The sequence below is a fragment of the Zea mays genome, chromosome 10 (assembly GCF_902167145.1).
Source record: "Zea mays cultivar B73 chromosome 10, Zm-B73-REFERENCE-NAM-5.0, whole genome shotgun sequence".
NCBI lineage: Eukaryota > Viridiplantae > Streptophyta > Magnoliopsida > Poales > Poaceae > Zea > Zea mays.
In genome coordinates this window covers 100869698-100882636 of record NC_050105.1, presented here as the reverse complement: position 1 = coordinate 100882636, position 12939 = coordinate 100869698, and the positions used below count along the sequence as shown (strand labels likewise).

Genomic DNA, 12939 nt, shown 5'->3' with positions numbered 1-12939 from the left:
ACCGCGCCAAGTGGGCGTGCCCCTCCGACTTCCAACGCACCCAGCATGGGGGCCCACGCCCACGCGTCATGCAACCGGCGCGCCGGTCGCTACGTGCAAGCAACTGCACCGCCACTCGCACCACTGACACGCCTCCTCGACTGCTGTGGCGAACCTCCCAAGTTATTGGGCCCACATGAATCTGTCCTTGTCCCAAGGACCTCAAACGGGTATGCATGTGCACCAAACAACTTAACAGGATCTGTCCGAGTGTCCCAAGGACCCCGGATAAACCACTTACCGCCAAGATCGCAGGATTAAATAAACACAACTCACATACAAACACTTGCAGCAGAAATAAATTCTTTATTACAAAATGATTACAAGTTTATCAAGATATTATTATACCTCATCGGAGTGATTACAAAAGATTACAAAAGAAAGTGATTCAAAAGAATTACAATTTGAAATGTTATAAAGTATTCGTAAATTTGAAAATACATGCTAGCTTAAGTGACAATCCTCATTAAAGAAACTATAGAAGGGATATACTTATATAAGAAGGCCGAGCCCACCGGCACTTAGCACCATCCACAACAGAACAAAATTACAACCTGAAAACAACAGGGAATAAAACCCTGAGTATGGAATTACTCAGCAAGACTTACCCGACTAAAGAAAAGACTCTCAAGGATATGTTGGTTTGTCGGGAATCAAGGTAAAGCTTATCAAATTTCAAAGACTCATTTTTGCAGAAAAGCTTACTAGTAGTGGATCCTTATGCCAAAGTTTTACATCACAAGTTAAATACTTTTCCTGAATCTAGATTTACCTAATCTAGAGCATTCACTTATCCTACACTAACTTTCTTTTAAAATCAAATTTTTGTTTCGCTTGTTATCTACGATGAAGGGCAGCGATCCAGTCTTCATATCCGAGAAGTAACGGCGATCCGAATCGATTAATACCCAGCTGGGGATCTCCAACCACACGACATATGTAGCACTTGACCCTTGCATATGTCAACCATTCCCACGGATCCTCCACTACATGAACCGGTCCGTGCTACCTGGGAGCACATTACCCTACCATCCAGCCTCTTGCCAGGAGGGTAACTGCTACTCCCACCATCTCCCACGCCCAGTGCGCGGTTGTCTTTTCACGTATGGAATAGCCGGGTTCAGGCTTACCCATGACGAGGTATGTGGCCAGTTAAAAGGTCCTAGATCATCAGGCCAACAATCGGTACGGTCCTTAATCGACACAGACGGGCGACCTTTCCTGCTCAACGTCTGGTCCCATTTTAAACTATTTCAAAAATTTGGCGCCTGACAGAGGGGCCATGCCTGGATAATGAATTTATCAACGTCTTGATGCTTTCATTATCCCAAGCCCATTTTCTTTTTTTGTAAAAACATGAGTCATAGATCAAAAATATGTTTCTTAATCTATCAGCAAGACTAAGCATCTCTAGCTTTTATAAAACGGGTGACAAGGTGTGGTAATCAACCTTTCAAGGATGGTAATGCATCAAGTGTTTAATCACTCAACTCCTATCACCTAATGCAGCATATAAGTGATAAAATTTTGTAAACACAAGGAAGGTGGCAAATGCACCGGGGCTTGCCTGGTATAACACTACGTTAGTGTTGTTAAATGATACTCGCTTGACGAGCACCCCCCATCCTGGCATTTGGTTGATTCATCCACTTTAGTTTCGTCCATCAGCATCGTCTTATGATCAATCCATCTCTTGTCCTCCATACCATGCGATTAGTTAACGTACCTAATGGAATGTGAAATGCATATGAATAAGAATAGGCATAAATGACACAGGATAGGTAAACTACACTGAAGAGGGCAAAACACTTATGGCAGAGCGCCACAATTCCTATGAGCAAACACTAGTTAACTTTGACTCTACAACAATCACACACTCAGAGTTATTTTCAGCTCAACCATCAAGCACAATAACTCAACACAAATATTCAGCTAAGGCGTAACCTCGATAGATTGCAATACTTATGGCAAGACAAATGTAAACATTTAAAAACAAGCATATACTAGGTATTTATAAATTACTAAGTACAAGAATCACACGTCTCTTAGTTATCCGGAGCAAACATCAGTCATCACGAAATATTAAGTTATACACAAGTCTTAACTTCCTCAGGTAGTGCATTATATCCAAAAGATTAATAACATCATACTCCCCAGCCTAGAACACTAAACACTCAGAATATAGCTAGAAGTAAATTACTAGCCTTCTAAATTATTTCATTAGATTAGCTTGTATAGCGCATTAATTAATTAGACATCATACCATTTAATTTAGCAAGTAAAAGATCATCAGAGGTCATAGACTTTTGCAACATCACAATTTAAAATCTACATACTTAAGATACTAACGTGCAATACTCACTGTGAAAATATTTGTAAATTTGCTGAAGTGGACCAACGATGATATTTGCTTCCAACTGACTAAAATAATGATGAACATTTATTTAAGGCGATTAACTTAAGCGCTCAATTTTGATTTATGACATTTAATCAATCAACAAACATAGAAAATGACAATTACTAACACAAGCCATCGCTTTGCTAATTAAGAATCAACTAAAGTTACTTAGTCAAACAAGAATAACCTCAATCAATTAATTTCACACTTGCAGAATTCCTGGACAGCAGCACAGCAGTCCACGGTTTTGCTCATAACTCACAAAACATTCATCCAAAAATAGTGAACTATGACTTTCTGGAAAGCCTAAGAAAATCCTCTACAAATTTGGTATAATCATCAGAACAAGATTTGACACTTAGAAAGGTCAAACAGAGCTAAACGTAAATTCTGTCCATATTTGTACAGAATTCGACTACTCACTTCAAAAATTTCATAACTGGAGTCTCAGACATCCAAATCAGGTGATCCTAGACTTTTTAGAAAGCTAGTAGAATTGTCTACAATTCATTTATAAACATCTCAGGTTAATTTAATACATATCAAAGTCAGTTAATATAAACAGACTTCTCTGTCCAGATGTGGACAGATTCAGACTCTACAGTTCAAACAGCTGTAACTTGGTCTCTAGACCACCAAAAAGGGTGCTCCAAAATTTGTTGGAAAGCTTAAAAAAATACTACAATTCTTCTATAATTACTAAGAGCTGATTCTCAGTTTAACTTGGACAAACAAGGTCATTTTCGAAATCAGTACAGAATCTGGACAGATTCTGAAACTGGACTTGGAAAAATCATAACTCCTAAACTACTGAACCTATGGTCATGAAATTTTTGCACAAGCAAGGTAAAAAGATTATCTACAAGTTTTATATATAACACTTCTACAGAAAACACGTTTACTTTACTTAACTAGCCACGTAATAAAATTGGACATGCAGTCCAAACAGCAAGAACTCTAACTTAGATCTTATTTAACTTCTACACTTATCATGCTTTTAACATTTAGAACACTCAACACTTTATCTTTAGTAGAACTAAAACCACATAATACAACAAGGCATTCATGTCACCATACATTAGAAATTCACTCAATCACTAATAAATCTTATCGGCAAAGCGCTATAAGTACTAAACGTTGTTTTTACATTATTAACTTGATCACTCAATTCATATACAATAACCAAATCATTTATACTTGAGAAATATCTTTACCAAAATACTTTAGGCATAATCCACCTACAAGCACCATGCATATCTCTAATTAGTTTCATAATACAAGACATGCATACTCATGAAAATAATTTCATTCACACAACACAAATCAATTTAATAGCACAAGCCTTATATATCCACACAACTAATCATTCATCCGACTAACGAAAACAATGGATCAACTTACCACGACTAAACTCGACTCGACTCCGCGAGATCGACAACCGCATCCGGTTGAAGCGATTCACCAAGCACTTGGCAAGCGCCTCGCTAAAGCTTTCTTCTCATCTAAATTTCCTAGGATTTACCTCCACCACAAACACACAAACATATACAGTAAATAATCAAATATAGGAATCGGTGGGGAATAAACAGGACACAAGCAGTTGGTCTCACCTGGGCTATAGAGATCTGGCATGTTGCTGCTGCGCCTAGTATTAATCAGGGAAAGGAGAGGAGCGACCATGGATAAGACTGGAGCAGGGACGCGTGTGAGACAAGGAGCAGGGGCGTGACGAAGGGAGCTCGGCACGGACAAAATCCGAGCAGCGACCGGACACCATGGACGAGCAGGGGAGGGAGACGACCGTGGGAGAGAGAGAGAGCTCGGCCATCATGGAGGTGGGGGCTGGACAACCATGGGACATGCTGGAGGAAACGCCGGCGAGCACCACGGAGCAGGGAACCGGCGCGCCAGCAGGGGAGCTCCACGGCGAGCGAACAGCGCCTGCGCGCGATGGAGGGGGAGGTGAGAACGAGTGCCTGCTGTCGTGTGGAGAAAATACGTGAAGGAGACGTGTCCCTGGTAACAAAATTTTGGGTACAACTAGTTACGAAGGGTATGGAACTGGTACAGCGGTGGGATTTTTTTCTCCACGGAAGACACATACGATAAGGATAAGGGAAGACATGAGCTAGAATTTCAAATATCAGACATTGACTGGAACTTGTGAGAAGCAACATAGATAATGGATAAAGAATTGGAAGAGCGGTGGAAAGATAAGACCAAATCAATAAAAAGAACTAGATTTCATCTGTCTGTTTTCCTTTAATAAAACGTGTGCATATATCCGAGTTCCATAGTTAGAGTTTTGAGACAAATTTAAATTGATCGGATTTAAACTCTATCGACCACAGTAGTTCAGACGGTGCTTAATTAATCTGAAATCAGATGAAATTTGCTCACTATCTAAACATTTGGATCAGGGTGAGAAGCAAACAGATCGAACCAAAAGAAATTGACTTCGGTATTTTAGACTATATTTAGTCCTGCCTAATTTTTATGATACTCACCAGCTATCGATCATTTGATTTGACGCCAAGGGTAACTTGCTGAGAGGTACGATTTACTTAATCAGCTGGCGCATCGATCTGTTCGGACAGCACGGGGCTCCAAATTTTACATAAAATCAGAAGTCTTCTGATTTTCGTTCACTTACGCGCGTGATCCGAACAGTTCAAAATTCGCCAGCAAACGAAGATTCGATAATCCAAAAGTTTCATGAACCCTTTTTAATTGCGTAGATTATCGAAATAAAAACGGCACCAAACTCGAACTTTTGTGAGATGATTAAATTCCAAGCTAAACGAGATTTCTCGAATAATCTTGGTAATCGGAGACAGGGCTAATATCGAAATCGTTATTCACCCCGGCCTTTCTTGATTATGTCCATAATCGTTGTTTACGGGAGATAACACCTGGGGTGTTACAACCTTCCCCCCTTAAAAGAATCTCGTCCCGAGATTCGGAATGAAAGACTTCTAAGAGTAGAGAGGCGTATAACCTTGTCCATAATAGCGATAGCATAAGGCAGCTCCAAGTAGAGATGAGTACTCCAAGATGTTGGTTTCTCCAGGGAATATAGCATGTATCACACTATCGATGCAAGGTTCCATGTGTGTAGTTACCACTAAGATCAAGAGAAAGGAGTCCCCACATGAAAAGGGTGATTTTATCACACGATTAGACACGGATAGGTTTCGATTTTCGATGAAAACTTCTTAACTGGTAAGAACTTTACTTAAGGAATACATCAGAGTTATATACTCTTTTGGTCCAATAGTGATGGCATATGTGGCTTGATCATTCTGACAAACAACATAGAAATTATTTCAAGGAAGTAGTCTACGGAAGATAACATGTTAGTGTAGTTCCATAATGGATCATAGCCAGAGACTTCGATACCAGCGTACCGAACAACACTACCATGTGTCGGCCGCCACATGAGACTTTCGGCTTTACGCGGCACCATAAGTCATTAACTGGGACACCATCATCGAACTAGCACTGATAATGAATCTCACATGGTAAGAACAATTTGCGCAAAGATAACATATCGATATAATCTCATAATGGATTATGACTACTAACTGTGATACCTGCGCGTGCCAAGTAGCGCAACCATGTGTTGATCACCCACAGGAGGCCCTCGGTTTCGTCGCGGCACCGTCAATTTTAGTCATAACACCATTACTAGACGTAACCAATAAGAAATCTCACGCGGTAACAAATATACTAAGCCAGGATGACAATATACAAAATAGACTCCACCTGTAAGAATGGTTACAAGTAGAGAGCCAAATAGATCATGGACCGATGAAACGAACAAGACATGGCCATAACCTAAACTTGTTGATGAATGAGTACAATGGGAGACTGTTATTTCAGCCCCAAGCATATTTCTATGCCCATCACAACAATTTCAAGGTCAAGGATGAGCGTCTGATTAGATATGCAGGAAAACAATCGGAAGATTAAATTGGTATGCCTTCGAGAGATATGAGAAAACCAAAGGCATCAAGTTCAAGGAAAGGATCAGACATGCCTTCCCCAGGTTAGATTGAGAAACCGACAATGTGATCCTCAAGCAGAGGCAAACTGGAATAGGGATACCAGCTTGCATCAACCAAACAAGGATATGTTTTAGGATGAAATTATGACCATAAGAGAGCCAGAAGTGGATTGTTAAGATCACAGAATCGAGATCCTTGTTTTTAAGTTTGAGTGCATCTTAGGTCTAATAAGGGGATTACCTAAACATCTATTTGCACGAGTTTGGCCATGGAGTAGGAATCGATAATTCAAACTCATGCATGTTTTGAAGATTTAGAGCGACTTTGAAGAAATGACAAAATTATGAATTAGATCTCATACAATTTCAAATGTTGAAATGATGAGGACATGACTTGGTCTAATTACTAGAACTCCAATAATCTTGTGAAGAAAATGATCTTCACACAAGACGACACCTAGGACAGGTTGTCAAGAAATTAATACACGTTTAGATCAAGGTTTACTGAACAAGGACATAGCCTAGTTTTGGGTTTACGTCAACAAGCTACCAACATTCTACCGGCACAAACACACTAAAACAAACACAAGTTGGACTAGTGGTCAAATTAAGAAGAACCACAGGCCACATAAACACATATCTAAAGGACACAACAAACAAAGCTAGAAATTGCTTATAGGATAGTCATGCTTCACACATTTTCCAATTATTTATTATCGGAATAAAGATGAGGGAAGCACGTTCGTTCACAATCACCAATTATTAGAATAAAGGTGAGAAAAGCATTTTTGTGCGCAAACAACAAACATAATGCGGGAATCAGGATGCATGCTCGTCCTATTCGTCCTCACGAATTTCGCCAACATAATGTGGCAATAGCGTTCTATATCGGTGGCATATCTACGTTCTCTCTCGGTATATTGCTAGTCGTCAGCTACACATACGTTTCAAAATTAGTGTACCTGCAGAAAATTTCATCACAACCCATTTCCCAATGATGCAATTCACACATGACAGTTTATCACAGTTTATACTCCATATATTTCTATATGGAGGCCAGCTCCTCATTAAGCGCCGAGCCACGCATAGGCGCCGCTGCCACACTTTAACCACAGGGCAGCCCATTATGGTAACTCACCTTCTTACCTGAGCGTAGGTGCGTCGTTGCGAGTACATTACATTTCTCAGTAGTCCCATGTCTGTATGCCCATACACATCCATGGGGTACTGAATCCCCAGAAAAATAATTACTCCACATCGCAGCCTTCATATATACATATGTGTAACATGTATATAATCAAGCGCTTTTTATACTCTCCCCTAGACCGACGTTTGTTCGGTCATGCTCTCACATCTCACCTTACCTGAGCGTCGATCCATTCAAAACTGAATGGCCTCAAAAATAACAATACACATGTATGCAATACCCGGTTGTGGGTTAGTGGTTTTTAAATAAGCCACCTAATAGACCTTAATTTAGGGCTTAACAGAGGATGTCGCTAGCATTATAGTTTTTCAAAACTGTTTTCAAAGCCAAACAATGTGTTTAGTTGAAAATAGGTTTTTCGAAACCAAAACTTTTGTTTTGAAAATACGTATGTGATCGTATATACTTAATCATGCTCCGATACCAGCTGTGGCAGAACCTCCCAAGTTATTGGGCCCACATGCATCTGTCCTTGTCCCAAGGACCTCAAACGGGTATGCATGTGCACCAAACAACTTAACAGGATCTGTCCGAGTGTCCCAAGGACCCCAGATAAACCACTTACCGCCAAGATCGCAGGATTAAATAAACACAACTCACATACAAACACTTGCAGCGGAAATAAATTCTTTATTACAAAATGATTACAAGTTTATCAAGATATTATTATACCTCATCGGAGTGATTACAAAAGATTACAAAAGAAAGTGATTCAAAAGAATTACAATTTGAAATGTTATAAAGTATTCGTAAATTTGAAAATACATGCTAGCTTAAGTGACAATCCTCATTAAATAAACTATAGAAGGGATATACTTATATAAGAAAGCCGAGCCCACCGGCACTTAGCACCATCCACAACAGAACAAAATTACAACCTGAAAAACAACAGGGAATAAAACCCTGAGTATGGAATTACTCAGCAAGACTTACCCGACTAAAGAAAAGACTCTCAAGGATATGTTGGTTTGTCGGGAATCAAGGTAAAGCTTATCAAATTTCAAAGACTCATTTTTGCAGAAAAGCTTACTAGTAGTGGATCCTTATGCCAAAGTTTTACATCACAAGTTAAATACTTTTCCTGAATCTAGATTTACCTAATCTAGAGCATTCACTTATCCTACACTAACTTTCTTTTAAAATCAAATTTTTGTTTCGCTTGTTATCTACGATGAAGGGCAGCGATCCAGTCTTATATCCGAGAAGTAACGGCGATCCGAATCGATTAATACCCAGCTGGGGATCTCCAACCACACGACATATGTAGCACTTGACCCTTGCATATGTCAATCATTCCCACGGATCCTCCACTACATGAACCGGTCCGCGCTACCCGGGAGCACATTACCCTACCATCCAGCCTCTTGCCAGGAGGGTAACTGCTACTCCCACCATCTCCCACGCCCAGTGCGCGGTTGTCTTTTCACGTATGGAATAGCCGGGTTCAGGCTTACCCATGACGAGGTATGTGGCCAGTTAAAAGGTCCTAGATCATCAGGCCAACAATCGGTATGGTCCTTAATCGACACAGACGGGCGACCTTTCCTGCTCAACGTCTGGTCCCATTTTAAACTATTTCAAAAATTTGGCGCCTGACAGAGGGGCCATGCCTGGATAATGAATTTATCAACGTCTTGATGCTTTCATTATCCCAAGCCCATTTTCTTTTTTTGTAAAAACATGAGTCATAGATCAAAAATATGTTTCTTAATCTATCAGCAAGACTAAGCATCTCTAGCTTTTATAAAACGGGTGACAAGGTGTGGTAATCAACCTTTCAAGAATGGTAATGCATCAAGTGTTTAATCACTCAACTCCTATCACCTAATGCAGCATATAAGTGATAAAATTTTGTAAACACAAGGAAGGTGGCAAATGCACCGGGGCTTGCCTGGGATAACACTACGTTAGTGTTGTTAAATGATACTCGCTTGACGAGCACCCCCATCCTGGCATTTGGTTGATTCATCCACTTTAGTTTCGTCTACCAGCATCGTCTTATGATCAATCCATCTCTTGTCCTCCATACCATGCGATTAGTTAACGTACCTAATGGAATGTGAAATGCATATGAATAAGAATAGGCATAAATGACACAGGATAGGTAAACTACACTGAAGAGGGCAAAACACTTATGGCAGAGCGCCACAATTCCTATGAGCAAACACTAGTTAACTTTGACTCTACAACAATCACACACTCAGAGTTATTTTCAGCTCAACCATCAAGCACAATAACTCAACACAAATATTCAGCTAAGGCGTAACCTCGATAGATTGCAATACTTATGGCAAGACAAATGTAAACATTTAAAAACAAGCATATACTAGGTATTTATAAATTACTAAGTACAAGAATCACACGTCTCTTAGTTATCCGGAGCAAACATCAGTCATCACGAAATATTAAGTTATACACAAGTCTTAACTTTCTCAGGTAGTGCATTATATCCAAAAGATTAATAACATCATACTCCCCAGCCTAGAACACTAAACGCTCAGAATATAGCTAGAAGTAAATTACTAGCCTTCTAAATTATTTCATTAGATTAGCTTGTATAGCGCATTAATTAATTAGACATCATACCATTTAATTTAGCAAGTAAAAGATCATCAGAGGTCATAGACTTTTGCAACATCACAATTTAAAATCTACATACTTAAGGTACTAACGTGCAATACTCACTGTGAAAATATTTGTAAATTTGCTGAAGTGGACCAACGATGATATTTGCTTCCAACTGACTAAAATAATGATGAACATTTATTTAAGGCGATTAACTTAAGCGCTCAATTTTGATTTATGACATTTAATCAATCAACAAACATAGAAAATGACAATTACTAACACAAGCCATCGCTTTGCTAATTAATAATCAACTAAAGTTACTTAGTCAAACAAGAATAACCTCAATCAATTAATTTCACACTTGCAGAATTCCTGGACAGCAGCACAGCAGTCCACGGTTTTGCTCATAACTCACAAAACATTGATCCAAAAATAGTGAACTATGACTTTCTGGAAAGCCTAAGAAAATCCTCTACAAATTTGGTATAATCATCAGAACAAGATTTGACACTTAGAAAGGTCAAACAGAGCTAAACGTAAATTCTGTCCATATTTGTACAGAATTCGACTACTCACTTCAAAAATTTCATAACTGGAGTCTCAGACATCCAAATCAGGTGATCCTAGACTTTTTAGAAAGCTAGTAGAATTGTCTACAATTCATTTATAAACATCTCAGGTTAATTCAATGCATATCAAAGTCAGTTAATATAAACAGACTTCTCTGTCCAGATGTGGACAGATTCAGACTCTACAGTTCAAACAGCTGTAACTTGGTCTCTAGACCACCAAAAAGGGTGCTCCAAAATTTGTTGGAAAGCTTAAAAAAAATACTACAATTCTTCTATAATTACTAAGAGCTGATTCTCAGTTTAACTTGGACAAACAAGGTCATTTTCGAAATCAGTACAGAATCTGGACAGATTCTGAAACTGGACTTGGAAAAATCATAACTCCTAAACTACTGAACCTATGGTCATGAAATTTTTACACAAGCAAGGTAAAAAGATTATCTACAAGTTTTATATATAACACTTCTACAGAAAACACGTTTACTTTACTTAACTAGCCACGTAATAATATTGGACATGCAGTCCAAACAGCAAGAACTCTAACTTAGATCTTATTTAACTTCTACACTTATCATGCTTTTAACATTTAGAACACTCAACACTTTATCTTTAGTAGAACTAAAACCACATAATACAACAAGGCATTCATGTCACCATACATTAGAAATTCACTCAATCACTAATAAATCTTATCGGCAAAGCGCTATAAGTACTAAACGTTGTTTTTACATTATTAACTTGATCACTCAATTCATATACAATAACCAAATCATTTATACTTGAGAAATATCTTTACCAAAATACTCTAGGCATAATCCACCTACAAGCACCATGCATATCTTTAATTAGTTTCATAATACAAGACATGCATACTCATGAAAATAATTTCATTCACACAACACAAATCAATTTAATAGCACAAGCCTTATATATCCACACAACTAATCATTCATCCGACTAACGAAAACAATGGATCGACTTACCACGACTAAACTCGACTCGACTCCGCGAGATCGACAACCGCATCCGGTTGAAGCGATTCACCAAGCACTTGGCAAGCGCCTCGCTAAAGCTTTCTTCTCATCTAAATTTCCTAGGATTTACCTCCACCACAAACACACAAACATATACAGTAAATAATCAAATATAGGAATCGGTGGGGAATAAACAGGACACAAGCAGTTGGTCTCACCTGGGCTATAGAGATCTGGCATGTTGCTGCTGCGCCTAGTATTAATCAGGGAAAGGAGAGTAGCGACCATGGATAAGACTGGAGCAGGGACGCGTGTGAGACAAGGAGCAGGGGCGTGACGAAGGGAGCTCGGCACGGACAAAATCCGAGCAGCGACCGGACACCATGGACGAGCAGGGGAGGGAGACGACCGTGGGAGAGAGAGAGAGCTCGGCCATCATGGAGGTGGGGGCTGGACAACCATGGGACATGCTGGAGGAAACGCCGGCGAGCACCACGGAGCAGGGAACCGGCGCGCCAGCAGGGGAGCTCCACGGCGAGCGAACAGCGCCTGCGCGCGATGGAGGGGGAGGTGAGAACGAGTGCCTGCTGTCGTGTGGAGAAAATACGTGAAGGAGACGTGTCCCTGGTAACAAAATTTTGGGTACAACTAGTTACGAAGGGTATGGAACTGGTACAGCGGTGGGATTTTTTTCTCCACGGAAGACACATACGATAAGGATAAGGGAAGACATGAGCTAGAATTTCAAATATCAGACATTGACTGGAACTTATGAGAAGCAACATAGATAATGGATAAAGAATTGGAAGAGCGGTGGAAAGATAAGACCAAATCAATAAAAAGAACTAGATTTCATCTGTCTGTTTTCCTTTAATAAAACGTGTGCATATATCCGAGTTCCATAGTTAGAGTTTTGAGACAAATTTAAATTGATCGGATTTAAACTCTATCGACCACAGTAGTTCAGACGGTGCTTAATTAATCTGAAATCAGATGAAATTTGCTCACTATCTAAACATTTGGATCAGGGTGAGAAGCAAACAGATCGAACCAAAAGAAATTGACTTCGGTATTTTAGACTGTATTTAGTCCTGCCTAATTTTTATGATACTCACCAGTTATCGATCATTTGATTTGACGCCAAGGGTAACTTGCTGAGAGGTACGATTTACTTA

General features: G+C 39.5%; 2 long non-coding RNA genes across 2 annotated transcripts; both read right to left on the bottom strand.

Moving 5' to 3' along the window:
• Nucleotides 1-356: 356 nt before the first annotated feature.
• Nucleotides 357-4885, bottom strand: LOC103641491 (uncharacterized). Its single transcript, XR_560356.3, has 2 exons — nucleotides 3839-4885; nucleotides 357-1765 (listed from the first exon to the last, which is right to left on the bottom strand). It is a non-coding gene; the product is annotated as an uncharacterized lncRNA (long non-coding RNA).
• Nucleotides 4886-9315: 4430 nt separating this feature from the next.
• Nucleotides 9316-11976, bottom strand: LOC103641490 (uncharacterized). The gene is made up of 2 exons (XR_002265694.1): nucleotides 11774-11976; nucleotides 9316-9699 (listed from the first exon to the last, which is right to left on the bottom strand). It is a non-coding gene; the product is annotated as an uncharacterized lncRNA (long non-coding RNA).
• Nucleotides 11977-12939: the final 963 nt, after the last annotated feature.